General features: G+C 40.0%; 1 protein-coding gene across 12 annotated transcripts in view; it reads right to left on the minus strand.

The window, feature by feature from the left end:
* GADL1 (glutamate decarboxylase like 1) overlaps positions 1 to 27044 on the minus strand; it is a 687722-nt gene that overhangs the window by 380131 nt on the left and 280547 nt on the right. For 7 of the 12 annotated variants that reach the window (XM_079933919.1, XM_079933914.1, XM_079933909.1 and 4 more), the window contains 2 exons: positions 11240 to 11418; positions 9834 to 10077 (listed from right to left, as the gene is read on the minus strand). The exons of 2 other annotated variants lie outside the window; for them this stretch is intronic. The gene's annotated coding sequence lies outside the window, so the exon portion shown is untranslated. Of the gene's footprint in view, positions 1 to 9833; positions 10372 to 11239; positions 11419 to 27044 lie in introns of those variants that run through there. 3 more of the 12 variants (XM_079933915.1, XM_079933916.1, XM_079933910.1) reach the window with 3 other exon arrangements.

Below are 27044 nucleotides of genomic sequence, written 5' to 3' on the forward strand. Positions count from 1 at the left end.
GTCTGCAAGTGATCTGGGATGGTTGATACTTCCAGGCATCCTTCATCTTGAGCAATGACCCCTTCTACTAAGTAGCCCATTCTCACCCTTTCAGTCCTATTCTCAACCCGTCTCCCTCTTCTGACAATGTCTTCTTGCAATTTAGGAAGCACAGCTTAGATGCAAATAACAAGAGGCTCAAATAATGCCAGGCTTTCTTTAAACAAGATCGGTCAGCCCTCGCCAGCAGCTGAGAAGTGTGCAATGAAATTCCCTAGTTGAGACAGCCGGATTCCTTTTGCCACTTCTAAGCACCATGGCAGCTTAGAACAAGCAGAGCTGAGCCCCAGTTTTCATGCAAGGAAACTGCTAGGACTTACAGCCTGAGAGGGTTTGAGTGAGGCAGACGGAAACAGACAGAGGCAGACTTCACTTGCCACAGGGCTAAGGCAATGCAAGGAATTGGTGCCTACCCAGCCCTGGGCTTGGCAAATGTCCATTGGTTCTACACCAGATTTCTGTCTCTTTTTACTGTATTCCACTCTTCCCCATCCCTCATTTGTACTAGTTAACAATTAGGTAAATAATTAGATAGATAAAGTTGGCAAGAAAAAAACTTCTTTTCTCACTTATGTTTAATAATTAGGGGCATGCAAATTAAACACAAAAGACACATTAACCCAAGAAAAGACAAAGATTATTCACATAAGTACATGGGAGCTTCCAGAAAATGTGGCTCAAAGAAAAAGTTAGAATTTGGGGCTTATATACCATCTTACCAGGAGAAGAGGAGGGGGAGAAAGGGCACTTAGGAGAAAATGAATGACTTTGGGGAAAGAAAAACAGTACTCTAGGAGAGTAGATGGGGAGGTATGATGGTTTCGTAACAATGTTTGCTTTTGCAATTCCTCATCCCAATGCCAGCTTCTCATTTTCCCCAGTATAGGAAACCTCCTTAGAAGGGGGATTTATGGCAATTGAATTCTTTTGGAATATTCTACTTTTAGACAAATAAAGGGGAGTGGGGTTCAGACAGACCCTCCTCTGCATCTGTTGATTCTCAAATATCTGTCTTCAGCTCAAAGTAATTTTATGCCACATTTGGCATAATTTCCTTCAGTAATTAGGAAAATAAAGGGATATAAAGAAAAACACACATGCTATCTCTGTATCACATGCAGGTGCGCACACACGTACCACCAACTGGAAATAACTGCTAACCTTTTATTATGATTTGTTTTTTAATCTCCTTTCTTTTCACTTTTTGGCACAGGGTTGGGGTCACGCTATATACAGTATACAGTTTTGCTTGCTTTTTCTACTTCACATTTTCAGCTTAGTATTGGAGAAGTATATACAAGAAAAACTTTAAAATTTAATTTAAAAATTATGAAATCTTTCAAATGTAAAGTTCAGAAAATAATATAACAACCATCCATGAATCTACCACTAGTATTTAAGAGACATGACTATTTTGCTATATTTGCTTTGGATTACTCTGGAAAAAATGTCACAAATGCACTTAATGTCTCCTGCCAAACCCTACCACCCACACCTTTCCAGAGGTCACCACCATCCTGAGACTGGTATGTTCCATTCTCAGGCTTATTTTTTATTTTTATTTTTTTGCGATATGCGGCCCTCTCACTGTTGTGGCCTCTCCCGTTGCGGAGCACAGGCTCACGGGCCCAGCAGCTCCGCGGCATGTGGGATCTTCCCGGACCAGGGCACGAACCCGTGTCCCCTGCATCAGCAAGCGGACTCTCAACCACTGCGCCATCAGGGAAGCCCTCTCAGGCTTATTTTTAACTGTTGCCAATAAAATATATCAATGTTTCTTGGGGTTTTAAATTTCACACAAATGGTATTATGTTGCGAAAAGTTATCCTTTTGCAATTTGCTTTCTATCAGTCAATATTAGGTCACCTTGATGAAGATATTCTTTTTTCCATTTAATTGTACTAATGGAAAACAGGTACCCATTGTTCTGTTAGAAAATGTTTCAGTTTTGCAAAGGCCCAGAGCTTAGAGCTGATGGCAGATGGAGCTAGATGGTACCTCCCTTCCATTCCTTTTTTTTTTTTTTTTTTGCGGTATGCGGGCCTCTCATTGTTGTGGCCTCTCCCGCCGCGGAGCACAGGCCCCAGACGCGCAGGCCCAGCCGCCATGGCTCACAGGCCCAGCCGCTCCACGGCATGCGGGATCCTCCCAGACCGGGGCACGAACCCGTATCCCCTGCATCGGCAGGCGGACTCTCAACCACTGCGCCACCAGGGAAGCCCTCCATTCCTTTTTGAATCTATTCACTGTCGGGGGACTCAAGGAGCATTCTGGGAGAAATGTGAGCAAGCTCAAGGCCCCCTTCCTGTTAAGTGTCAAGGTGTATAGACACATTGAATGTGGCACTGGCAGAGATCAGGTGGCAGGAACTATCAACAGAGAATTCTGAAGTACTCATCATAACCATGGGGAATCTAAACTGAGACTCAGATTCCAAAGCAAGCCTGTTTCTAGGCATAGCCTAGAGAATATTTGGTTATGAACACTTTGTGTGAGAATGTGGGGCCCAAACTTCACCTGATCTAGCTGCCCTGGCTCATGGGCAGGAAAAGGAGGAAGGGCTGGGGCAGGTGGGGCTGTTTGTGTGTACACATGGCAAGAACCAGTCCTGTGAGCAAATTTGTTTGATCGCCCTGTACAGTGGTGACTCTATAATGCGGAGACCTTGTCTCCTGTGGCCAGATGCAGTGTGTGATGCGCTGCAGCAGACACCACCTCAAAGGGCAGCTGAGAGCAGTGTTAGAGGCAGATGTGCTAGAACTTCTACTTTTCCTCTGCAAGGTGGTGGTGCTGAGCTTTTGCTGTCCTTGGACTTGCCTAGGGAATGTGATCTGAGATAGTGAAGAATGGACTTTTCTTAATCAGATCCCATTGGTTCTGTGCCAATAGATTTAACATTTAATGAAACGTGACCCATCTACACATTCTCCAGAAACCACGTGCAAGCATGGTCATAGCAGCACTGTTCCCATCACCCCCAACTGAAATCACTGCCACATCCTTCAACAGTAATTAGGTGAATAAATGGTAAACAATTACAGGATAAAATTTTCTACACCCATGGGAATGAGCAATCCACAGTAAAGATGAACCTCACAAATACAATGCTGAATAAAAGAGACCACATACAAAGGAGCACAAATTGTAAGATTCCGTTTATATGAAGTTCAAAGACAGGCAAAATTAATCTGTGCTGTTACAAGTTGGATTGTGGTTGCTCTTGGCATGGGGTAATGAGTGAAAGCGAACCAAAGTGGACTTCTGGGGCCCTGGTGATGTTTTCTTTCTTGATTTGGGTACTAGTTAAAAGGGTACATTTCTGTTTGTGAAAATTCCTCAAGATTTACGCTTATGCCCAATTTTCTGTATGTATATCATAATTTCAAGGAAAGTTTTTAAAAAGCGATTTTATTTTTTTCTTTAAGCTGATGAAGTGAGGCTTACACATGATTATCAAAGCCTTAACTTTATCATTCACCTCCCATGGCCACTGGTTGAAGGTCAAGACACACTTTCATCCCTCTACCTGAAACAGCCCAGTCTAATGATCTAGCCATCTTCCAAGTGTCCTCCCAAAGACAGCGTTGTGCCCTGACTTCTCCACACCCCTTCTCTGCACTTCTATGAGAAAATGCTAGAAATCTGTGAAAAGAGAAGAGGGAAGAGTTCTCAATCCCCAGGACAGGACGATGGGGATAAATTGATGATCGGAGGGCAGATGGTGCCCACCACGCAAACATTTGCAGGAGAGGGGAGGCCCAGCTCCGACCTTGCAGCATCTATATTTACCAACCTAAGATTTGCCTCATTCAAGTTTCAGTGAGCATTTTAAGCCCTCATGTTGTCACAAGAGAGAAGCATCAAACGAGGAATCCTCTCAGTCTTAAGGCCTTGCTTGCCACTGGACACTGTGAGCTCCATGCAGGCTTTTAATTTTCTGCATTTTAACCCTGGTTCTTGCCTCTAACGTCTCTCCTTGTGTGGTTTTTTTTAGGCAGTGTCTTTATTTTTATTTTTTATTTTTTTTTCTTTTGCGGTACGCAGGCCTCTCACTGCTGCGGCCTCTCCCGTTGCGGAGCACAGGCTCCGGACACGCAGGCTCAGCGGCCATGGCTCACGGGCCCAGCCGCTCTGCGGCATGTGGGATCTTCCCGGACCGGGCACGAACCCCTGTCCCCTGCATCGGCAGGCAGACTCTCAACCACTGCGCCACCAGGGAAGCCCTAGGCAGTGTCTCTAGATCACTTAATTCTGTTTCAAACATTTGCCTCTGTCATACCAACAAGTCTGAATTTGCCTATTAGATTCCTGTTGGCTAAATCTCTTTCCTGTCAATCCCTCACTAAAAGACTGCAGTACAAGTTGAAAGGATTCCCCTGAATGTATAGGGAGATATTTCCTTCCCTGTGAGCCGTGTGTCCAGTGGCAGTGCCACCTCTTCCAGGTGGTTTGTGAACTTCGAAACTTTCTAAATGTAAAATGTACTGAGATCTGGGCTTCCCTGGTCGCGCAGTGGTTGAGAGTCCGCCTGCTGATGCAGGGGACACGGGTTCGTGCCCCGGTCCGGGGGGATCCTGCGTGCCGCGGAGCGGCTGGGCCCATGAGCCATGGCCACTGAGCCTGCGCATCCGGAGCCTGTGCTCCACAACAGGAGAGGCCACAGCAGTGAGAGGCCCGCGTACCGCAAAAAAAAAAAAAAAAAAAGTGTACTGAGATCCAAAGATGATACATTACTGGAAAAACTAAGCCCTAGTAATTCCCTTTGTTCTTTGTATGGCATCTCCATTATTACATTGTTCCCACACAGCACCTGACATATTAACACGTTCTCAATATATGAGGAGGAAGGAAGGAGAAAGATGAAAGAGGAATATGAGACGATTATCTTATTATAGTCCAGAGGTCTTTTAGTCTTTTTTCACATTTCAAAATCAACTAGTTTGGCAAGATACACTGTCAAATAATCATTCTAAGGTTTAAAAAAATTGTAAAACCCTTTAAAAAAGGGTTTTAAAAAAAGTTGTAACCTCTTCTTGGATATTCATAATGCACACAAGAATACTAAAGCTGCTGGAAGTTCTACAACAGAGAAACATGTCTGATTGGGGTTCCTGCAGAGTATTACATGGAATTCTTTTAGGATCTTCTGTTAGATCTTTTAGTATCATCCAGCCACATCCTACAGGACCAGTGTTCTTCAGAGCATCCTCTGGCAAATGCACCTTTAACTCAACCAGATATGATTCAAAGACTGTCAGCCTGAATTGTTCCCATGCAAAGAGTTTCTGAACCTGTAGTTATCACCACCATGAACTCCTGAGACTGCACCAAAGGCACTCTGATTAAACACCTGCTCGTGTGAAGGCAAGAACACATGACTCTATTGTACTACACATACTGTGCATTCTACACAGACTCTGAGCCTGAGTTGGAAGGAGGCGACTGAGTCTCAGGGGTTTCAGATAAAGTGACTGTAGGCAGTATGGCTGTAACAACCGGGTGAGAAATGGCACACTCTGGAGGTCATTACAAATGAGTCAGATGACTGAAAGACAGATTTATATGTGTCACCTAATCCTGACATTCAGTTTCATTCTGTATGGTTAATTTCAGGCAGCAAAACAAAGCAGATTACCTCTCCAAATTCAATTGCAGACAGCCATGCTTAACAAGGGGGAAGAAAGCAAGTGTCTATTGAGACCAAAGTTTGCAGATGTCAATCAGCCAATGATAAAAGCAATCTGATCCTGTCCTGTATGGAAAATAATGGAAAGTTGGTCTAGTTGTGGTATCTCTCATGCCAATAAGAGGGAGGTAGGATGTGACCTCTCATGCAGACATATTTTTTTTTTTTTGTCACCAGATGGATACTCTACCAATAATTTCAGTGTGGGGATGCACTGACATCTAGTGGACACACAGGTGGTTGACATTTTGGCCATAAATGGTACTACTGTAGGAATTAGTAAACTACATAGTAATGGTATTTGAGAAAATTTAGTTCAAATAAAATTTAAAGTAGGAATATAGATTTTCTTTTTTACCATGGTTGAAGCCAGTTAATTAAATTTGTATGTAAATTAATATTACATTTTTTTTTGACTTGTGAATTTGTTTTTATTTTTATTGGGCTATAGGGGATGGGCTGGGAAATATCTCTGTAAGTTATGCCCTACTAGGGAAATGTCCATTCTGATTTTCCTGGGACAGCTTTCGGAGCTTTTTCTTTTTCTTGGAGCTGCTGCTCTTGCTGGCAGCAGCCTCTTCAGGTCCACTGCTGAGAGGCTCCTCCTTGGAAGAGAATTTCCTCTTTTTCTTGGGGAACCTCTTGTTTCCTGACTCTTCAGGGTCACTAACTGGTTCCTCTTTGGGGAAAGATTTCTTCCTCTTGGTAAGACTTCCACTGCCAGCTGTCTCTTCAAGATCACTAACCAGCTCCTCCTTGGAAAAAGATTTCTTTTTTTTGGGTTTGGAGGAGACAGATGGGCGTCTTCCATTCCATTCTCCTGAGGAGCCTCCTGGGGCTTCTGCTTTTGCTTCTTTTTGGGTCTTGCACTTGTCTCCTCACATTCCTCTGGGGTACTACTGCTGTTTTCTGAAGACACCAGGGCAATTACAGCCAGCCTCTTCTTTTCCTTCTTCAAGCGTTTCTTCTCCTGTTTCTCCAGCTTCCTAGTAATCTCAGCAGCCGCTTCCTCTGCCTGAACCATTGCCTCCTTCATGACATCCAGATTCTTTCATGGAATCTCTCCAGTCTCATAGAAGGACAGCCACTCCTCAACTTGTTCTTGAAGCTTCTCCCCAAATACACTGGTAGGTACCTCAGAGAAGCAATCAATTTGTGAGGCAATACTGCATTTGTTTGCCAGGTATCGGGAGATGCGGCCTTTGTTCTTGGCAGCTGCTTGGCCAATGAAGGTAGAGTGGAAAATGAGTCCATATTTTGGGGTGTTACCCCTTGTCTTCAGGGCTCTGGAAAGTTGGTCCCTGTGCTGGGCCCAGGGAGTCACTCAGACACCAGGACTGAATATTACATTTTGAAGACTTTTTCTTATTAACAATACCATCCCTCTGTCTTGTGAAATACTGGTGGATGGTTGGATGACTACCAGAATTAACAAGTTTACACGTAGGTAAAGACAGATAACAGAACACCAGAGATACCCAAAAGAAGGCATGAAGTGCTGTCCCTTTTGTTTTTGGAAAAGAAATATCTTATCTAATTATCAAACACAATTGAGTTAGTAGGTTCCAGCCACCTTCCAGTAAGGAATTTGAGAATTTTAGAAGTTTGGTCAAAAAACTGCAAAGCTGAATACAATTATGCCAGATGCTACTCTGGTAGGGGGAAGAGGGCATTTCAAGTCCAAAGAAAAGGCCTGTGTGTCCAGTTTTCCTTGAATCACTGATCAAGAGAGTCTTTGAAATAAATCTTATTTAACTAGTTCACTGAATGATACATTGTGGGAAGTAATTAGTGTTAAGATGTGAGGAGAAAAATAGACAACATCTGTCTCTTTGACTCTTGGATTGTGAAACAACTGAGAAATGGACTCACGGCGTAAATCAAACCAAGATTTAAGAACATAAATCCAACAAAGATTTAAGAACATAAATCCTACTCTGGGAAAAGCAGATTGAAGAATGCTGCTCAAACTGTGCCTAACATAGATTCTTCTAATATTGCCATTTCCTCCTGTATTAAATTTATACTGATACAATTACAGTGCTTCTGTCTACTTCCTGTCTAGTTTCTACTTTTTCCAAAACTGTATGGGTTACTCACAATTTCCTGTATCTGTTCTTCCTTAATATACAATGATAAGACAAGCATTATCCAAAATTTGGAAATAAGGTAAAGAGTATGACTTTTCAATGGGATGTCTTTTCAATGTCATATTATAATTTTGTTTATTAGGCCTACACAAGGGACTTTTTAATCTCCTAAGAGAATATACCTGTATTTGACTTACAACTTATTATTTGAATAGAGCTCAACTACTGTGAAGCTACATGTTAATTTGTACAGTTCTTTACTGAGAGGCTGAATATACAAATGGGCAGTAGCCAGATCGTGTATAAAAACAGAACTCTGACCCACAACTTACAGGAACCAGCCCAGGAAACCAATCCATCATCTCTAGTAACCAGCCCTGGAAGCCATATAGCTGTAGATTGGACCTGTAAGAAGTAAGACCTCTATCTCTAGTACTAATCCAGGAAGCCAAACAATAATCTCTGTAACAATCAGTCCAAAATGGCTAAGACTGGATCAATAATTGACAGCTTTCTAATTTTTTTTTTTTTTTTTTTTTGCGGTACGCGGGCCTCTCACCGCTGTGGCCTCTCCCATTGCGGAGCACAGGCTCCAGATGCGCAGGCTCAGCGGCCATGGCTCACGGGCCCAGCCATTCCGTGGCATGTGGGATCTTCCCGGACCGGGGCACGAACCCGTGTCCCCTGCATCAGCAGGCGGACTCTCAACCACTGTGCCACCAGGGAAGCCCAACAGCTTTCTAATTTTTATCCCTGCTTCCAACTTAAGAACAACCAGAGAAAGCCAAATATAAACCCAACCAATCACACAGGATGCCCTGCTTCTATTCAGCTCACCTGTGGCTTCCCCATGCCAACAGCCTCTGTCAGGGCACACCCAAAGCTTCCCCTTTTTTCCACTAAAAAGCTTTTCTCCTCCTCTTCTGCCTGCCATTGAGTCTCTTCCAAAATGCAAGTGATAATGGCTGACTCCCTTGCTATAGCAAGCAAACAATAACCTTTGCTTGTCTGGTTGATCTTCATTCATTTCCACAGTCCAGTATAAAACAAAACCTCAAAGGTTAATGTTTCCTTTCCCTGTAGAGCATTAACCAGTTTTGTATGTAGCCTAGCAACCTTCTTTTAACAATCTTTTGCTTAATGTACAGAAATAACTGTACCTTATATGCTCTTGGAACCAGTTTTCCTATCTTATTTGTTCCCTCATTAATGAATTGACTAAACTGTTGACATGTGTTCATTCTATATTTGTATGGGAATGATGTTTTTAAGTTTTTGAAAATTACACATTGACCAGAGAAAAGAAACAGAATGCCTATAAACATCTAAGGAGAAATTCAAATCTGTATTATATTAAAGCTGTACTAAAAGAGGAAGCAGCATACTTACTAGGTCTATAGATGTCTTCAATTTATTTTAATATTGTGAAATAGCTGCCCTAGATATTTGTTGAAGAGATTTGCCAAAGTTACTCAGCTCATGGACTACTTGGAATTACACAGCTCTGAGTGACCCAACTTGAAACTTACATTAGTCAGTTTTTGCTGTGTAACAACCCTCCAAATTCTACTTTCAGAAACATTTATTTTTCTCAGTCAAAGGTGTGCAAGTTGGCTACAGTGGCTCTGCCTCAGAAGTGAGTAGGTTCAGATCTGCTCCACCTTTGGACTGAAGGCTATTTGGGACAAATTCTTCCTATAGTGATGACAAAAGAGCAAAACAACAAGCTCAACCATGCAAGCAACCTCATCTCATGTCATCCAAGTCACCTAGCAGAGCCCAAGTTAAGGGTGGGGGCAGGGCATATACTCCTCCCGCAGTAGTAAGCACTGTGAAGTCTCAGGTCAAAGATCGAGGATGTATTCACCCCTGACAGGGAGGCAGTAATCTCATCTAATCTGTGGCAAAAGCAAAGCAAACTACAGAGGAAGGAAGAGCTCGGCTGACCAGTTTTCAGAAGGACTGGCATCCGGTCGCAGACCAGATGTGGAAGATGGCAAGTGAGGAACAGTACTCACTTCCCTGAGTGACACACCCTGAGCTGGTGTAATCAGTTCTTGGAGATCTTCAGAACGCTTTGACAGAGTGAAAGTCACAATTCCAGAAGCGACCTGCAGGTAAGTATGAATCAAGCTTTTAAGCCTGTGTCAGCTCTGTGATGTGATTCTCAGGAATGATCAGGCGTTCACCCAGTTGTGCTCCAGTTCCCAGAGGCATCGACTGAACTGGAAGTAAACCATGCCCTGCAAGCAGAGCCGGAGGCTTTGGGAATAGAGGACAAATATAGTCTGAATACACAAAATAAATATTATATACTAAATAAAATTTCTGAAAATCTTATTGGGCAGCCAAATTCTGAGTAATGTTCATAAAACTGATGAAATTAAAGCTAAAGTCTAACATCATTGATATGCCTATTTGTATACATCCCAGGTTTGTCAAGAATTATTCTCTCTTAAAATATCAATAGCTCATTGATTGTGATAGATGGCTTATTAGGCATAAGTTTTATTTTTATATGAATAAATTTGATGAAATGTTGAAAATGCTCTTACATAAATAATAAAATCTGTATTTCAACTATCAAATAAGCTATGATCACTACCTTTTCCCTTGTAGCTTACCCAAATGTCAGTGTCCAGTTATAGGGCCAACTGCTAAAAAAGTTTAGATGCCTAAGAGAAAAATGCTTCACTTTGCCACCGAAGTTGATTTTTTCACTCTGTTATTTTTGTTAGATTGTCTCTTACACATGTAGTTTTAGTTCACTCGTTTTCAGTGCTACATTGCATTTCATTGTGTATTCTGGCTTTTAAATTCATTCTTTTATTAATAGTTATTTAAAGTTATTACTTCAGTTTGCCATACCAAAATATTCTTTTTCCTTACCTTATCATTTATCCTTACACATATCCTCACGTCACTCCCTCAGGGACACATATCATGGTTGGAGTTTAGCACCAAATAGTTGCACATAATGTAAAGAAGGGCCTGCTGGGGTGATGTGCTGCCTCTCCAAGATTATTCAGGTAAGAGAAATATTTAAGATGCTCTAGACTGGACCAGGCTTGGTGGATTTTGACTAGCTTGTTCATGCATCTGTGGCCAGTTAATGGGAGGCTGACTGGTTCAAGATGGTCTCACACTTCTGGAGGTTAGGGTTGCTGTTGGCCTGTTGGCTGGGGCAAAGGGCAGCTGGGCACATGTCCCTTATCCTCCAACTGGCTCCAAAAGCAGGGTACCAAGATGGAACCAAAGCTCCCAAGGCCTTTTAAGTACAGGTATAGGCTATACATCACCTCTTCCACATTTTATTGGCCAGCCAGCTCCTGTTCAAGGGCAATATTCCAGCTATCTATATTTCTATATAACAAACCACCTCAAGAGTTACTAGTTTAAAACAACAATCATTTATTTTGCTCACCATTCTGTCATTTGGTCAAGGCCCAGTGGGGACAATTCATCTCTGCTCCACCAGATGTCAGCTGGACTAAGGCTGGAGGATCCACTTCCAAGATGGCTCTGTCACATGGCTGGCAAACTCCTCTCCAGGTGAGACTCTCAGGGGGCAGGTTACATTTCTTACATCATGGGAGATGGATCCTTAGAGACAGGAAATGGAAGCTGCTAGTTTCTTTTTTCTTTTTTTTTTTTGCCACACGCAAGGAGTATTTAATAAAGAAAAATATATAAAAAGGATTATATACCATGAGGAGGTGTGATTTATATCACATTTAAGAAAACACTGGCTAACCCAAAATCATGAAGATTTACTCATGTTTTCATCTAAAAGTTTTATAGTTTTAGCTCTTACATTTAGGTTTTTATGATCATTTTGAGCTAATTTTTATGTGTGGTATCCTTATGCTACAAAATTTGTGTAATTTTGTAGCTTTAAAATCTGGAAGTATGAGTCTTCAAACTTTGGGTTTTGAGGTTTTTTTTTTTCAAAATTGTTTTGGCAATTCTGAATCCTTGAATTTTCATATAAGTTTTAGGATCAGTTTGTTGAATTATGAAAAAAATAGCTGGAATTTTGTTGACTCTGTAGATCTGGGGAGTACTGCCATCTTAACAATATTAAGTCTTCTGATCCATGAACACTGAATGTCTTTCTGTTTATTTAGATATTCTTTAAGCTCTTTCTAGAAGGCTTTATGGTTTTCAGTGTACAAAGCTTCCACTTCTTCTATTTAAGTATTTTATTCTTTTCGATGCTATTGTAAATGCAATTGTTTTATTAATTTCGTTTCAACTGTTCAGTACTTATTTTCAAATCTGGATACTTTGTATTTCTTTTCTTGTCTAATTTCCTTGGCTCCAGCAAAATGCTGAATAGAAGTGGTGAGAGCAGACATCTTTGTGGAAGCTGCTAGTTTCTTAAGGCTTAGCCCAGAAACTGATATAGCATCACTTCTGCCATATCCCTTTTGTCAAACCCTTACCACCCAGATTCAAGGAAAAGGGAGAATAGTGGGGCTATGTATTAAAACTGCCATAAGTGGGCTCTAGATTCCAACCTTGATGGGAGAAGTGATAACGTCACCTTGTTAAGGGCATGAACACTGGAAGAGGGAAAAAGTTGCAGCCATTTGCACAATCAGTGTGAGCAGGAAGAAGGAGAGATTTCTGGTTCAAAATTTCTTCTCCTTTTAACAAAGCTACCACTTACTTGTCTTAGCCTTATGTTAACTATAACTTATCAAAAGGTAAATTTAGAAATGCTACTTTTATTATTTAAATGGCTTAAAGGATTTTATACAGAAAGGCTTTGTAAGTGTCTCCCTTTTATTTCGAAATAAATGTTAGTACTTTAGCTCCCCTTGAAAGATGTGAAACCATGTTTTGTTGATGGGATAACTATTATGCAACAAGAGTGAGGGTAATCATCTTATTCCACTCGACAGGATGAACATAGCCATTTTTGCACAGAAAAGACGGTGAAATATTCAATTACAGCTGTGTGGTCAATGTAAAATCTCTCATTTATATGAACTGCAGAGTCATTAATTAGACATGGAGCAGGAAATTTTGTAAGCTGTAGCCACCCTGAATTTTCTTTAGGCTGTCTTTCTCTGTGTCTTATGGACCATAATGAAATGACCTAGGGGCCAGCCAAACAGAATCATTTATCGACTCTCCCCAATCTCATTTATACTCTTCATACATGACTCCGTGGGATACAGCCACTCCTTCAGGGAGGAAATTCTAAACTTCATGCATTAATTACATTCCCAAACACCTGCTTTCCTTTCCTAGGCAGCAACCTGATTTCAGGAAAAAGATCTGACCTCCTGAAAGTCCTAAAAATAAAATATCTACAGCATCCACCTCGTATGGTTTGATTAAACCTGTTCCAAAAGCTCCAAGCCAATTCCACCTCCTGGGGAGAGCACAGAGGTGGTGACAGCTCTATCCACTGAGTACAGATTAAGACAATTTGAGTCAGTCTTGGATTATGTGCTTTTCAACTGCTTTCAGTTAGGACTGTGTTTGGCAACAAGTAATGGGAAACTTTACATATAGTAGCTTTTAAAAACTGAGTTGTTTCTTTTTATTTTAATGTTTATTTATTGAAGTATAATTGATTTACAATGTTGTGTTAGTTTCAGATGTACAGCAAAGTGATTCAGTTATATACATATTCTTTTTCAGATTCTCTTCCATTATAGGTTATTATAAGATACCGAATACAGTTCCCTGTGCTATACAGTAGGTCCTTATTGTTTATATATTTTTACATGGTAGGTTTCAGGAATCATTTCTATAGTTTGTTTTTGTTTCTTTTTATGCACCAAGAAGCACAAGTCTGTGGCAGCCTTGTGATGCAGTCAGGTACTTAGGCTGCTTTCTGTTTGGATTTTCTTATTTTGTGGTTTTCATCCTCATGTTTGTACCCAAGATGCTACCAATCAGCTCTTTAATTTCTGGATTGAAGTTACTATAATGATCTTCCTAGGGAAAGTGCGTTTAAAGTTGTAGATAACAAAGAAGAACCACAGCCAAGAAACATAAAGAGCCCAGAGCCTTCATTAAGCCAATCCTGAAAACACTCTTAAAATACCCATATCTCTGGTTTTTTAAATTACCTTTTTATTAAAAAGATTGCTCTTGACTTTCTTGTCTTTTTGGAACTGAAAGAACCTTAAGAGATACAAACCACATTCTGAAGATCTCCAAATCTGTCTTTTAAAAATATTTATTGAATGTATTTGCTTTTTGCATTCACATAACAAGAATTCACATGGCAAGAGTTTAGAACATGAGGAATTCCTGAAATGAATTTGTGGAAAACTGGAGATGTTGTATTTAGAGGGAATAGATAGCCATGAATGCTTACAATAGAAATAGAGACTGAAATTTATTGAGCTAATCATCAGTGTGAGAACTTAGAAAGGAAATACAGAAAAACTCCCAAAAAAAGGGAGAGGAAGATGAAGAAAAGAGCTTCAGTTTATGAAACAAATCGAAGATAAAATATAGAGGATTAAAAGCTCATAATGGAAATGTAAAAATTCTTATAGCTAAATTACAACGAAAATTGTATCTATCAAAACTTGTAGGTTGCAAAACTCACTGGGGGGACGAGGGGAACATGGCGGAAGAGTAAGACGCAGAGATCACCTTCCTCCCCACAGATACACCAGAAATACATCTACACGTGGAACAACTCCTACAGAACACCTACTGAACGCTGGCAGAAGACCTCAGACCTCCCAAATGGCAAGAAACTCCCCACATACCTGGGTAGGGCAAAAGAAAAAAAGAAAAAACAAAGACAAAAGAATAGGGACCGGACCTGGACCAGTGGGAGGGAGCTGTGAAGGAGGAAAGTTTTCCACACACTAGGAAGCCCCTTCGCGGGCGGACACTGCGGGTGGCGGAGAGGGGGAGCTTCGGTGCCACGGAGGAGAGCACAGCAACAGGGGTGCGGAGTCGTCGCCGACCAGCACTCACCAGCCCAAGAGGCTTGTCTGCTCACCCGCTGGGGCGGGCGGGGCTGCGAGCTGAGGCTCGGGCTTTCCTTGTAGCGCAGGGAGAGGACTGGGGTTGGCGGCCTGAACACAGCCTGAAGGGGTTAGTGTGCCACAGCTAGCCGGGAAGGAGTCCAGGAAAAGGTTTGGAGCTGCCGAAGAGGCAAGAGATTTTTTCTTCCCGCTTTGTTTCCTGCTGCGCGAGGAAAGGGGATTAAGAGCGCTGCTTAAAGGAGCTCCAGAGACGGGCATGAGACGCTAAGGCTGCTGCTGCCGCCACCAAGAAGCCTGTGTGTGAGCACAGGTCACTATCCACACCTCCGTTCTGGGGAGCCTGTGCAGCCCGCCACTGCCAGGTTCCTGGGATCCAGGGACAACTTCCCTGGGAGAACGCACGGCCCGCCTCAGGCTGGTGCAATGTCACGCCGGCCTCTGCCGCCGCAGGCTCGCCCCGCACTCCATACCACCCGCCCCCCCCCCGCCCCGGACTGAGTGAGCCAGAGCCCCCTGAATCAGCGGCTCCTTTAACTCCGTCCTGTCTGAGCGAAAAACAGATGCCCTCCAGCGACCTACACGCAGAGGTCGGGCCAAATCCATAGCTGAGGCCCTGGGAGCTGTGAGAACAAAGAGAAAGGGAAATCTGTCCCAGCAGCCTCAGAAGCAGCAGATTAAAGCTCCACAATCAACTTCACGTACCCTGCATCTATGGAACACATGAATAGACAAGGAATCATCCCAAATTGAGGAGGTGGACTTTGAGAGCAAGATTTATGATTTTTTCCCCTTTTCCTCTTTTTATGAGTGTGTATGTGTATGCTTCTGTATGAGATTTTGTCTGTATAGCTTTGCTTCCACCATTTGTCCTAAGGTTCTATATGTACATTTTTTTTAATCTTTTTTCTTAATAATTATTTTTCAATTTAATAACATTATTATATTTTAATTTATTTTATTTTACCTTATCTTCTTTCTTTTCTCCTTCCTTCCCTCCTTCCTTCCTTCCTTCCTCCCTCCCTCCCTCCTTTCTTCCTTTCTTTCCTTCTTTCCTTTTCTTCTTCCTTCCTTTCTTTCTTTCTTCCTACTTCTACTAATTCTTTCTACTTTTTCTCCCTTTTATTCGAAGCCGTGTAGATGAAAGGCTCTTGGTGCTGCAGGCAGGAGTCAGTGCTGTGCCTCTGAGGTGGAAGAGCGAACTTCAGGACACTGGTCAACAAGAGACCTCCCAGCTCCACATAATATCAAACAGCGAAAATCTCCCAGAAATCTCCATCTCAACACCAGCACCCAGCTTCAATCAACGACCAGCAAGCTACAGTGCTGGACACCCTATGCCAAACAACTAGCAAAACAGGAACACAACCCCACCCATTAGCAGAGAGGCTGCCTAAAATCATAATAAGTCCACAGACACCCCAAAACACACCACCAGACATGGACCTGCCCACCACAAAGACAAGATCCAGCCTTATCCACCAGAACACAGGCACTAGTCCCCTCCACCAGGAAGCCTACACAACCCACTGAACCAACCATAGCCACTGGGGACAGACATCAAAAACAGCGGGAACTACGAACCTGCAGTCTGCAAAAAGGAGACCCCAAACACAGTAAGATAAGCAAAATGAGAAGACAGAAAAACACACAGCAGATGAAGGAGCAAGATAAAAACCCACCAGACCTAACAAATGAAGAGAAAATAGGCAGTCTTCCTGAAAAAGAATTCAGAATAATGATAATAAAGATGATCCAAAATCTTGGAAACAGAATAGACAAAATGCAAGAAACATTTAACAAGGACCTAGAAGAACTAAAGATGAAACAAACAATGATGAACAACACAATAAATGAAATTAAAAATACTCTAGATGGGATCAATAGCAGAATAAATGAGGCAGAAGAATGGATAAGTGACCTGGAAGATAAAATAGTGGAAATAACTACTGCAGAGCAGAATAAAGAAAAAAGAATGAAAAGAAATGAGGACAGTCTCAGAGACCTCTGAGACAACATTAAACACATCAACATTTGAATTATAGGGATTCCAGAAGAAGAGAAAAAGAAAGGGACTGAGAAAATATTTGAAGAGATTATAGTTGAAAACTTCCCTAATATGGGAAAGGAAATAGTTAATCAAGTCCAGGAAGCACAGAGAGTCCCATACAGGATAAATCCAAGGAGAAATACGCCAAGACACATATTAATCAAACTGTCAAAAATTAAATACAAAGAAAGCATACCAAAAGCAGCAAGGGAAAAACAACAAATAACACAAAAGGGAATCCCCATAAGGTTAACAGCTGATTTCTCAGCAGAAACCCTACAAGCCAGAAGGGAGTGGCAGGACATCTTTAAAGTGATGGAAGGGAATAAACTACAACCAAGATTACTCTACCCAGCAAAGATCTCATTCAGATTTGATGGAGAAATTAAAACCTTTACAGACAAGCAAAAGCTGAGAGTTCAGCACCACCAAACCAGCTTTACAACAAACACTAAAGCAACTTCTCTAGGCAAGAAACACAAGAGAAGGAAAAGACCTACAATAATGAACCCAAAACAATTTAGAAAATGGGAATACGAACATACATATCGATAATTACCTTAAATGTAAATGGACTAAATGCTCCCATCAAAAGACACAGATAGGCTGAATGGATACAAAAACAAGACTCATATATATGCTGTCTACAAGAGACCCACTTCAGACCTAGAGACACATATAGACTGAAAGTAAGGGGATGGAAAAAGATGTTTCATGCAAATGGAAACCAAAAGATAGCTGGAGTAGCAATTCTCATATCAGACAAAATAGACTTTAAAATAAAGACTATTAGAAGAGACAAAGAAGGACACTACATAATGATCAAGGGATCAATCCAAGAAGAAGATATAACAACTGTAAATATTTATGCACCCAACATAGGAGCACCTCAATACATAAGGCAAATACTAACAGCCATAAAGGGGGAAATCGACAGTAACACATTCATAGTAGGGGACATTAACACCCCACTTTCGCCAATGGACAGATCATCCAAACTGAAAATAAATAAGGAAACACAAGCTTTAAATGATACATTAAACAAGATGGACTTAATTGATATTTATAGGACACTCCATGCAAAAACAACAGAATACACATTTTTCTCAAGTGCTCATGGAACATTCTCCAGGATAGATCATATCTTGGGTCACAAATAAAGCCTTGGTAAATTTAAGAAAATTGAAATTTTATCAAGTATCTTTTCTGACCACAATGCTATGAGACTAGATATCAATTACAGGAAAAGATCTGTAAAAAATACAACCACATGGAGGCTAAACAATACACTACTTAATAACAAGTGATCACTGAAGAAATCAAAGAGCAAATAAAAAAAATACCTAGAAACAAATGACAATGGAGACACGACCCAAAACCTATGGGATGCAGCAAAAGCAGTTCTAAGAGGGAATTTTATAGCAATACAAGCCCACCTTAAGAAACAGGAAACATCTCGAATAAACAACCTAACCATGCACCTAAAGCAATTACAGAAAGAAGAACATAAAAACCCCAAAGTTAGCAGAAGGAAAAGAAATCATAAAAATCAGATCAGAAATAAATGAAAAAGAAACGAAGGAAACGATAGCAAAGATAAAACTAAAAGCTGGTTCTTTGAGAAGATAAACAAAACTGATAAACCATTAGCCAGACTCATCAAGAAAAACAGAGAGAACACTCAAATCAATAGAATTAGAAATGAAAAAGGAGAAGTAACAACTGACACTGCAGAAATACAAAAGATCATAAGAGATTACTACAAGCAACTCTATGCCAATAAAATGGACAACCTGGAAGAAATGGACAAATTCTTAGAAATGCACAACCTGCCAAGACTGAATCAGGAAGAAATAGAAAATATGAACAGACCAATCACAAGCACTGAAATTGAAACTGTGATTAAAAATCTTCTGACAGGGCTTCCCTGGTGGCACAGTGGTTGAAAGTCCGCCTGCCGATGCAGGGGACATGGGTTCATGCCCCGGTCCAGGAAGATCCCACATGCTGCGGAGCGGCTGCGCCCGTGAGCCATGGCCGCTGAGCCTGCGCGTCCAGAGCCTGTGCTCCGCAACAGGAGAGGCCACAACAGTGAGAGGCCCGTGTACCGCAAAAAAAAAAAAAAAAAAACTTCTAACAAGAGCCCAGGACCACATGGCTTCACAGGCGAATTCTATCAAACATTTAGAGAAGAGCTAACAACTATCCTTTTCAAACTCTTCCAAAATATAGCAGAGGGAGGAACACTCCCAAATTCATTCTACGAGGCCACCATCACCTTAATACCAAAACCAGACAAGGATGTCACAAAAAAAGAAAACTACAGGCCAATATCACTGATGAACATAGATGCAAAAATCCTCAACAAAATACTAGCAAACAGAATCCAACAGCACATTAAAAGGATCATACACCATGATCAAGTGGGGTTTATTCCAGGAATGCAAGGATTCTTCAATACACGCAAATCAATCAAAGTGATAAACCATATTAACAAATTGAAGGAGAAAAACCCTATGATCATCTCAACAGACACAGAGAAAGCTTTTGACAAAATTCAACACCCATTTATGATAAAAACCCTGCAGAAAGTAGGCATAGAGGGAACTTTCCTCAACATAATAAAGGCCATATATGACAAACCCACAGCCAACATCATCCTCAATGGTGAAAAACTGAAAGCATTTCCACTAAGATCAGGAACAAGACAAGGTTGCCCACTCTCACCACTCTTATTCAACATAGTTTTGGAAGTTTTAGCCACAGCAATCAGAGAAGAAAAGGAAATAAAAGGAATCCAAATCACAAAAGAAGAAGTAAAGCTGTCACTGTTTGCAGATGACATGATACTATACATAGAGAATCCTAAAGATGCTACCAGAAAACTACTAGAGCTAATCAATGAATTTGGTAAAACTGCAGGATACAAAATTAATGCACAGAAATTTCTGGCATTCCTATACACTAATGATGAAAAATCTGAAAGTGAAATCAAGAAAACACTCCCATTTACCACTGCAACAAAAAGAATAAAATATCTAGGTATAAACCTACCTAAGGAGACAAAAGACCTGTATGCTGAAAATTATAAGACACTGATGAAAGAAATTAAAGATGATACAAATAGATGGAGAGATATACCATGTTCTTGGATTGGAAGAATCAACATTGTGAAAATGACTCTACTACCCAAAGCAATCTACAGATTCAATGCAATCCCTATCAAACTACCACTGGCATTTTTCTCAGAACTAGAACAAAAAATTTCACAATTTGTATGGAAACACAAAAGACTCCGAATAGCCAAAGCAATCTTGAGAACGAAAAACGGAGCTGGAGGAATCAGGCTCCCTGACTTCAGACTATATTACAAAGCTACAGTAATCAAGACAGTATGGTACTGGTACAAAAACAGAAAGATAGATCAATGGAACAGGATAGACACCCCAGAGATAAACCCACACACATATGGTCACCTTATCTTTGATAAAGGAGGCAGGAATGTACAGTGGAGAAAGGACAGCCTCTTCAATAACTGGTGCTGGGAAAACTGGACAGCTACATGTAAAAGTATGAGATTAGATCACTCCCTAACACCATACACAAAAATAAGCTCAAAATGGATTAAAGACCTAAATGTAAGGCCAGAAACTATCAAACTCTTAGAGGAAAACATAGGCAGAACACTCTATGACATAAATCACAGCAGGATCCTTTTTGACCCACCTCCTAGAGAAATGGAAATAAAAACAAAAATAAACAAATGGGACCTAATGAAACTTCAAAGCTTTTGCACAGCAAAGGAAACCATAAACAAGACCAAAAGACAACCCTCAGAATGGGAGAAAATATTTACAAATGAAACAACTAACAAAGGATTAATTTCCAAAATTTATAAGCAGCTCATGCAACTCAATAACAAAAAACAAACAACCCAATCCGAAAAAGGGCAGAAGACCTAAAGAGACATTTCTCCAAAGAAGATATACAGACTGCCAACACATGAAAGAATGCTCAACATCATTAATCATTAGAGAAATGCAAATCAAAACTACAATGAGATATCATCTCACACCAGTCAGAATGGCCATCATCAAAAAATCTAGAAACAATAAATGCTGGAGAGGGTGTGGAGAAAAGGGAACACTCTTGCACTGCTGGTGGGAATGTGAATTGGTACAGCCACTGTAGAGAACAGTATGGAGGTTCCTTAAAAAACCACAAATAGAACTATCATATGACCCAGCAATCCCACTACTGGGCATATACCCTGAGAAAACCATAATTCAAAAAGAGTCATGTACCAAAATGTTCATTACAGCTCTATTTACAATAGCCCGGAGATGGAAACAACCTAAGTGTCCATCATCAGATGAATGGACAAAGAAGATGTGGCACATATATACAATGGAATATTCCTCAGCCATAAAAAGAAACGTAATTGAGCTATTTGTAATGAGGTGGATAGACCTAGAGTCTGTCATACAGAGTGAAGTAAGTCAGAAAGAGAAAGCAAATACTGTATGCTAACACATATATATGGAATTTAAGAAAAGAAAAATGTCATTAAGAACCTAGGGGTAAGACAGGAATAAAGACGCAGACCTACTAGAGAACGGACTTTAGGATATGGGGAGGGGGAAGGGTGAGCTGTGACAAAGCGAGAGAGAGGCATGGACATATGTACACTACCAAACGTAAGGTAGATAGCTAGTGGGAAGCAGCCGCATAGCACAGGGAGATCAGCTTGGTGCTTTGTGACTGCCTGGAGGGGTGGGATAGGGAGGGTGGGTGGGAGGGAGGGAGACGCAAGAGGGAAGAGATATGGGAACATATGTATATGTATAACTGATTCACTTTGTTATAAAGCAGAAACTAACGCACCATTGTAAAGCAATTATACCACAATAAAGATGTTTAAAAAAAAAAAAAAAACTTGTAGGTTGAAACAAACTGTTACTTGGAAGGAAACAGTTCTAAATGCTTGTATTGGAGGGGAAAGGTCAGAAGTTAATTTGCTAGATAAGACTTACGAATTTAGAAAAAACAACAAAATAAATCCAAAAAGTAAAAGAAAGAAGGTAAAATGAGAGCGGATCAAAGAACAGGATCAAAATGCCAAAAGTTGGTTATTTGAACAGACTACAGCGACAGACATAGTAATATTCAGCAAGGGGAAAAGCAGGCGAGGGGACCAAAAGTAAATACAGTAATATTATGAATTAAAAGGTGGCCATGGGCTTCCCTGGTGGCACAGTGGTTGAGAGTCTGCCTGCCGATGCAGGGGACACGGGTTCTTGCCCCGGTCGGGGAAGATCCCACATGCCTTGGAGTGGCTAGGCCCGTGAGCCATGGCCGCTGAGCCTGTGTGTCCGGAGCCTGGGCTCCACAACGGGAGAGGCCACAACAGTGAGAGGCCCGCGTACAGCAAAAAAAAAAAAAAAAAAAAAAAAAAAAGGTGGCCATATAGACAGATTCAGCAGATTAAAGCAAGAATAAAATAGCATTATGCTAATGATTTGACAACTGCTAAAATGGACAACTTCCTAGAAAAATATAATTTAATAAGATTGATTCAAGAAGAAACAGAGCCTAAGCAGTGCTAGAAACATTAAAAAAAACAGAATCGGTAATTTAAAATCTTCCCAGTGGCAAGATTTTTTTTCAGGAGGATTCTATCAAATTTTCAAAGACTATATTATTCTAAAATGCACAAACTCTTCCAGAGAATAAAATATAAAATATTACTCCCAGTGCATTCCAAGAAGGCAGAATAACTCTGATCCAGAACTAGAAAAGAACATGAAAATGACCAGCTTTTTTTAATGACGGAATATCTTTATGACCCAAAGGTAGGGAAGAATTTCTTAAACAAATGACAAAAATCACTGAACATAATAGAAAGAATTGATAAATTCTACATTAAAATTAATATATATTCATTGAGAAACACTATCCAGTGCATAGACATCATAAAATAGGAAAAAATTTTCAAAATAGAGAAAGGATTAATATCTAGAATATAGAAAGAATTCTTTTAATAAATCAATTGGAAAAACAAACCAAAAAAATGGACAAAGACATGAACTGGTATTTTACATGGAAAATAATTACATATAGCAAATAAACACAAGAAAAGATGATCAATTGCATTATCAATGAAGGAAATGCAAATTAAGATCGTAATAATATATCATTTTAAATAGATTACATTGGCAAAAATTAAGAAATTTGATAATGCTATGCCCCAAGGAATGTAAGTCAGTGAAAACTCTTATGCAATTCTGACTGGAAGGTAAATTGTTAGAACTGTAGCAAACAATTTGGCTCTTTCTTATAAATTCGAGCATTCACATATCTTAAGACAGTTACCTTGATTGAGTAACATCTTAGAGAAACTCTTGCACATATGTACCATTACTAGAATGATCATAACAGGAGAGTCGCAAATAAGTGAAGAGTTTAAAATGTCCATCAGTAGAAGATGGGCTAAATAAATTATGGAATATTCACACTAGTATTTTATAGCATTACCAATTGAAATGAACTACAGCTGTAAATTGACTAGAGAAATGAATCTTAGAAAAAAGCAAGAACTGGAAAACTAAACACAGTATATCTTTACAGACATCTAAAAGCAAGCAAAAACATACACAATGATGCCATTTAGATAAGCCCAAAAACAAACAACAAGGTCACATCCAACTGTGATAACAGCATTTTATAAACAAAATTCATTAGCGATACTGGTTACCACTGGTGTGGGCAATGTGGCAAAGTGAGGGGATATGGAAGGACACACAGGCAGAATCAATAGCGTTCATAATATTCTAATTTTTTAATAAATTTTTTTATTTTATTTATTTATTTTTGGCTGTGTTGGGTCTTCGTTGCTGCGCGCGGGCTTTTTCTCTAGTTGTGGCGAGTGGGGGCTACTCTTCGTTGCAGTGTGCAGGCTTCTCATTGCGGTGGCTTCTCTTATTGCAGTGCATGGGCTCTAGGCACACGGGCTTCAGCAATTGTGGCTCACGGGCTCTAGAGGGCTGGCTCAGTAGTTGTGGCGCACGGGCTTTAGTTGCTCTGTGGCATGTGGGATATTCCTGGACCAGGGCTCGAACCCGCGTCCCCTGCATTGGCAGGCGGATTCTTAGCCACTGCGCCACCAGGAAAGCCCCATGATATTCTAATTCTTAGGTTAGAATTGCGGGTACAATGCAGGTGCTTAATTCACTTTGCACTGTAACTTACATATATAATAGAAATTTATTATTTAATGTGTATCAAATATTAGATAATACTTTTATTCAAAATGAGAAATTAAAATTATCTGGAAGCACCTATTAAACCAGGAAGCTCTGCAAAAGCTGGCTCCAGGACCATGCAATCTCTCCTATAACCCACACCAGAAAAACGAATGCTTCATTCCATGCACCCTCCTCAGTTAAACCCACCCAGATGAGGCTGGAAAAGAGGTTTAGCAAGCTAATCCACAGCAACCACTATACATGCTATCATCACCATCTTTCAACATAGTATTAGAGGTGCTATAAGATTGGGAAAGAAGAGAATAAGTAGTCATTACTTGGAAATCATATGATCAATTACATAGAAAAGAGAAGGAATGTGTCAACTTGACTGGGCCATGGATGCCCAGTTAAACATTATTTCTGGGTGTGTCTGTGAGAATATTTCTGGAAGAGATTAGCATGTGAGTTGATGGACTAAAGCAGATCACCCTCCCAAGGTGGGTGGACATCACTCAACTCACTGAGGACCTGAATAGAACAAAAGGTGGAGGAAGGTTGAATTCTCTCTCTCTCTGCCTGACTGCTTCAGCTGTGACTTTGGTCTTTTCCTGCCTTTGGATGGAGACTGACACATTGACACTCCTGTTCCAAGGCTTTCAGACTTGGACTGTAACACACCACTGGCTTTCCTGTGTCTCCACCTTGCAGACAGCAGATGGTAGGACTTCTCAGCCTCCAAACTCATCTGAGCCAATTCCTTATAATAAATCTCATTTTATATATATACATATATATGTGTATATATACGTATATGTGTGTGTGTTTATATATATATATATATATATATATATATATATATCCCAATCTCCTATTGATTCTATTTCTCTAGAGAACCCCAATACAATGAACAAATGATTCAAACAGCCAAATTGAAAGAGTTTTATAGCAAACACCCATATACCTGCCACCTAGATTCTACCATTAATATTTGACTAGACTTGCTTTATCCCATATCTATCCATCTGTCTCTATCCATTAACTCATCTTAGTTTTGGGATGCATTTCAATAATTCCCCACTTAATATGTTAATATGCATATCATTAACTAAAATTCAATATTTCTTACCTTTTTTTTTCTTTTGTGGTAACACACATGAATGCATTTTATGCATGAAATTAAATGCACAAATCTTAAATGCACGGGCGTTGAGTTTGAAAAATGCATACACATTTGTAACGCAGACCGTCATCAAGATATGGAACACCATCCTTTTTAGTGAATACTGTTCTTTTTTTCCCACCACAGAAAACTTTTGCCTGTTCTAGAACTTTATATAAACAGAACCATGCAATATATGTTCCTTTGGGTAACGTTTCAGTCACTCAACATAATGTTCTTAGAATCATCCATGTTATTGCCTGATCAGTAGTCTGCTCCTTTTTATTGCTGAGTAACATTCCATTGTGTGGCTATACCACAGTTTGCTTATCCATTCTCATAGTGATGGGAGCTATTTCCAGTTTAGAGCTACTACGATTAAAACTGAACATTCTTATGTAAGTCTGGTGTGAACATATGTTTTACTCCTCTTGGATAAAATATCTATACAAAGTCCTTTGTCAGATATCTATTTCGTGAATATTTTCTACCAGTCTTGGCTCATCTAAATTTTCTTATTGGTGCCTTTGATGACTAGAAGTTTTCTTTTAATTTTATATTAGCCTTTTCCTTGAGTTTTATGGTCCATTTTGAATTAATCTTTGTACTCAGTAGTATTTTTCAAGGAGCTTGACAACTTGAATTTTAAATTTTTATGAAAGAAATTTCCACAAAAAGCTGAAACAATTTTTACAAATAAGTGCAAAGATGGCTCTAATTTACCCTACCAGCAAGCAAGATATAGTACAAAAACATATTATTAATCAAGATGTGTTACTAGCTCAACAGGAGAAAAACAGATCAATGAAATGTAATAGCAAGTGCAGAAACAGGACCAAAGATGTATTTGATTAGATTACTTAGTAAATGTAATTAAGCAAGTTGGCTTACTAGCTGGAGAAAAATGAAGCTGAAACCCGTATCACAACACATACAAAGCTCCAAGTACATTAGAGACCTAAATTGAAAAGGTAAAACCATACAGGTAAGATTAGAATATACATGAAAATATCTCTGAGACTTTGCGGTGGGAAAGGATTTTTATATAAGATCCAGAAAGTATGAACTGTAGGAGAACACTGATTGACTTGGTCACATCAAAATTAGAGAATTTTCTCTAACAAAGGACACAAAATTGTCAGCTGGCAGACGGAGAGAAGATATTTGAGTCATCTATAACTTGTAGGAGATTAATATCTAAAACTACTAAGGAATTTTTGAAAATCAGCAAAAGAAAGAAAAGAAAAATGGGCTAAGGATATGTGTCTTAGTTCTGGCTGCTATAGCAAAGTACCATAAACTGGGTGGCTTATAAACAACAGAAACTTCTTTCTCTCAGTTCTGGAGGCTAGAAGTCCAAGATTAGGGAGCCAGCACTGTTGGGGGCTGGTAAGAGCCCTCCTCTGGGTTGCAGACCTCTCACTGTGTCCTCACATAGTGTAAAGAGAGCGAGCTAGCTGTCTGGCCTCTTCTTATAAAGTCACTAATCCAATTCATGAGAGCTACACATATACCCTCATGACCTACTTATCCCCCACAAGGCCCCACCTCTAAATACCATGAATTTGGGGGGTCATAAACATTCACTCCACAACAGTATGATTAGGAAATTCAAAAACTGGGAACACAAATGGAGTCATATAAACAGATACTCAATCTCACTATTAATCAGAGAAATGTTGAAATAATAATTCAACTTTATGCCAATAATATTGATAATAATAGAAAGCTGGATAATATCAAACATTGAGATTATGAGAAAAGGGAACTCTCATGGACAGTTGATGGGATATTAACTAGTTCAGACA

The sequence above is a fragment of the Stenella coeruleoalba genome, assembly GCF_951394435.1.
Source record: "Stenella coeruleoalba genome assembly, chromosome: 10".
NCBI classification, from domain to species: Eukaryota; Metazoa; Chordata; class Mammalia; order Artiodactyla; family Delphinidae; genus Stenella; species Stenella coeruleoalba.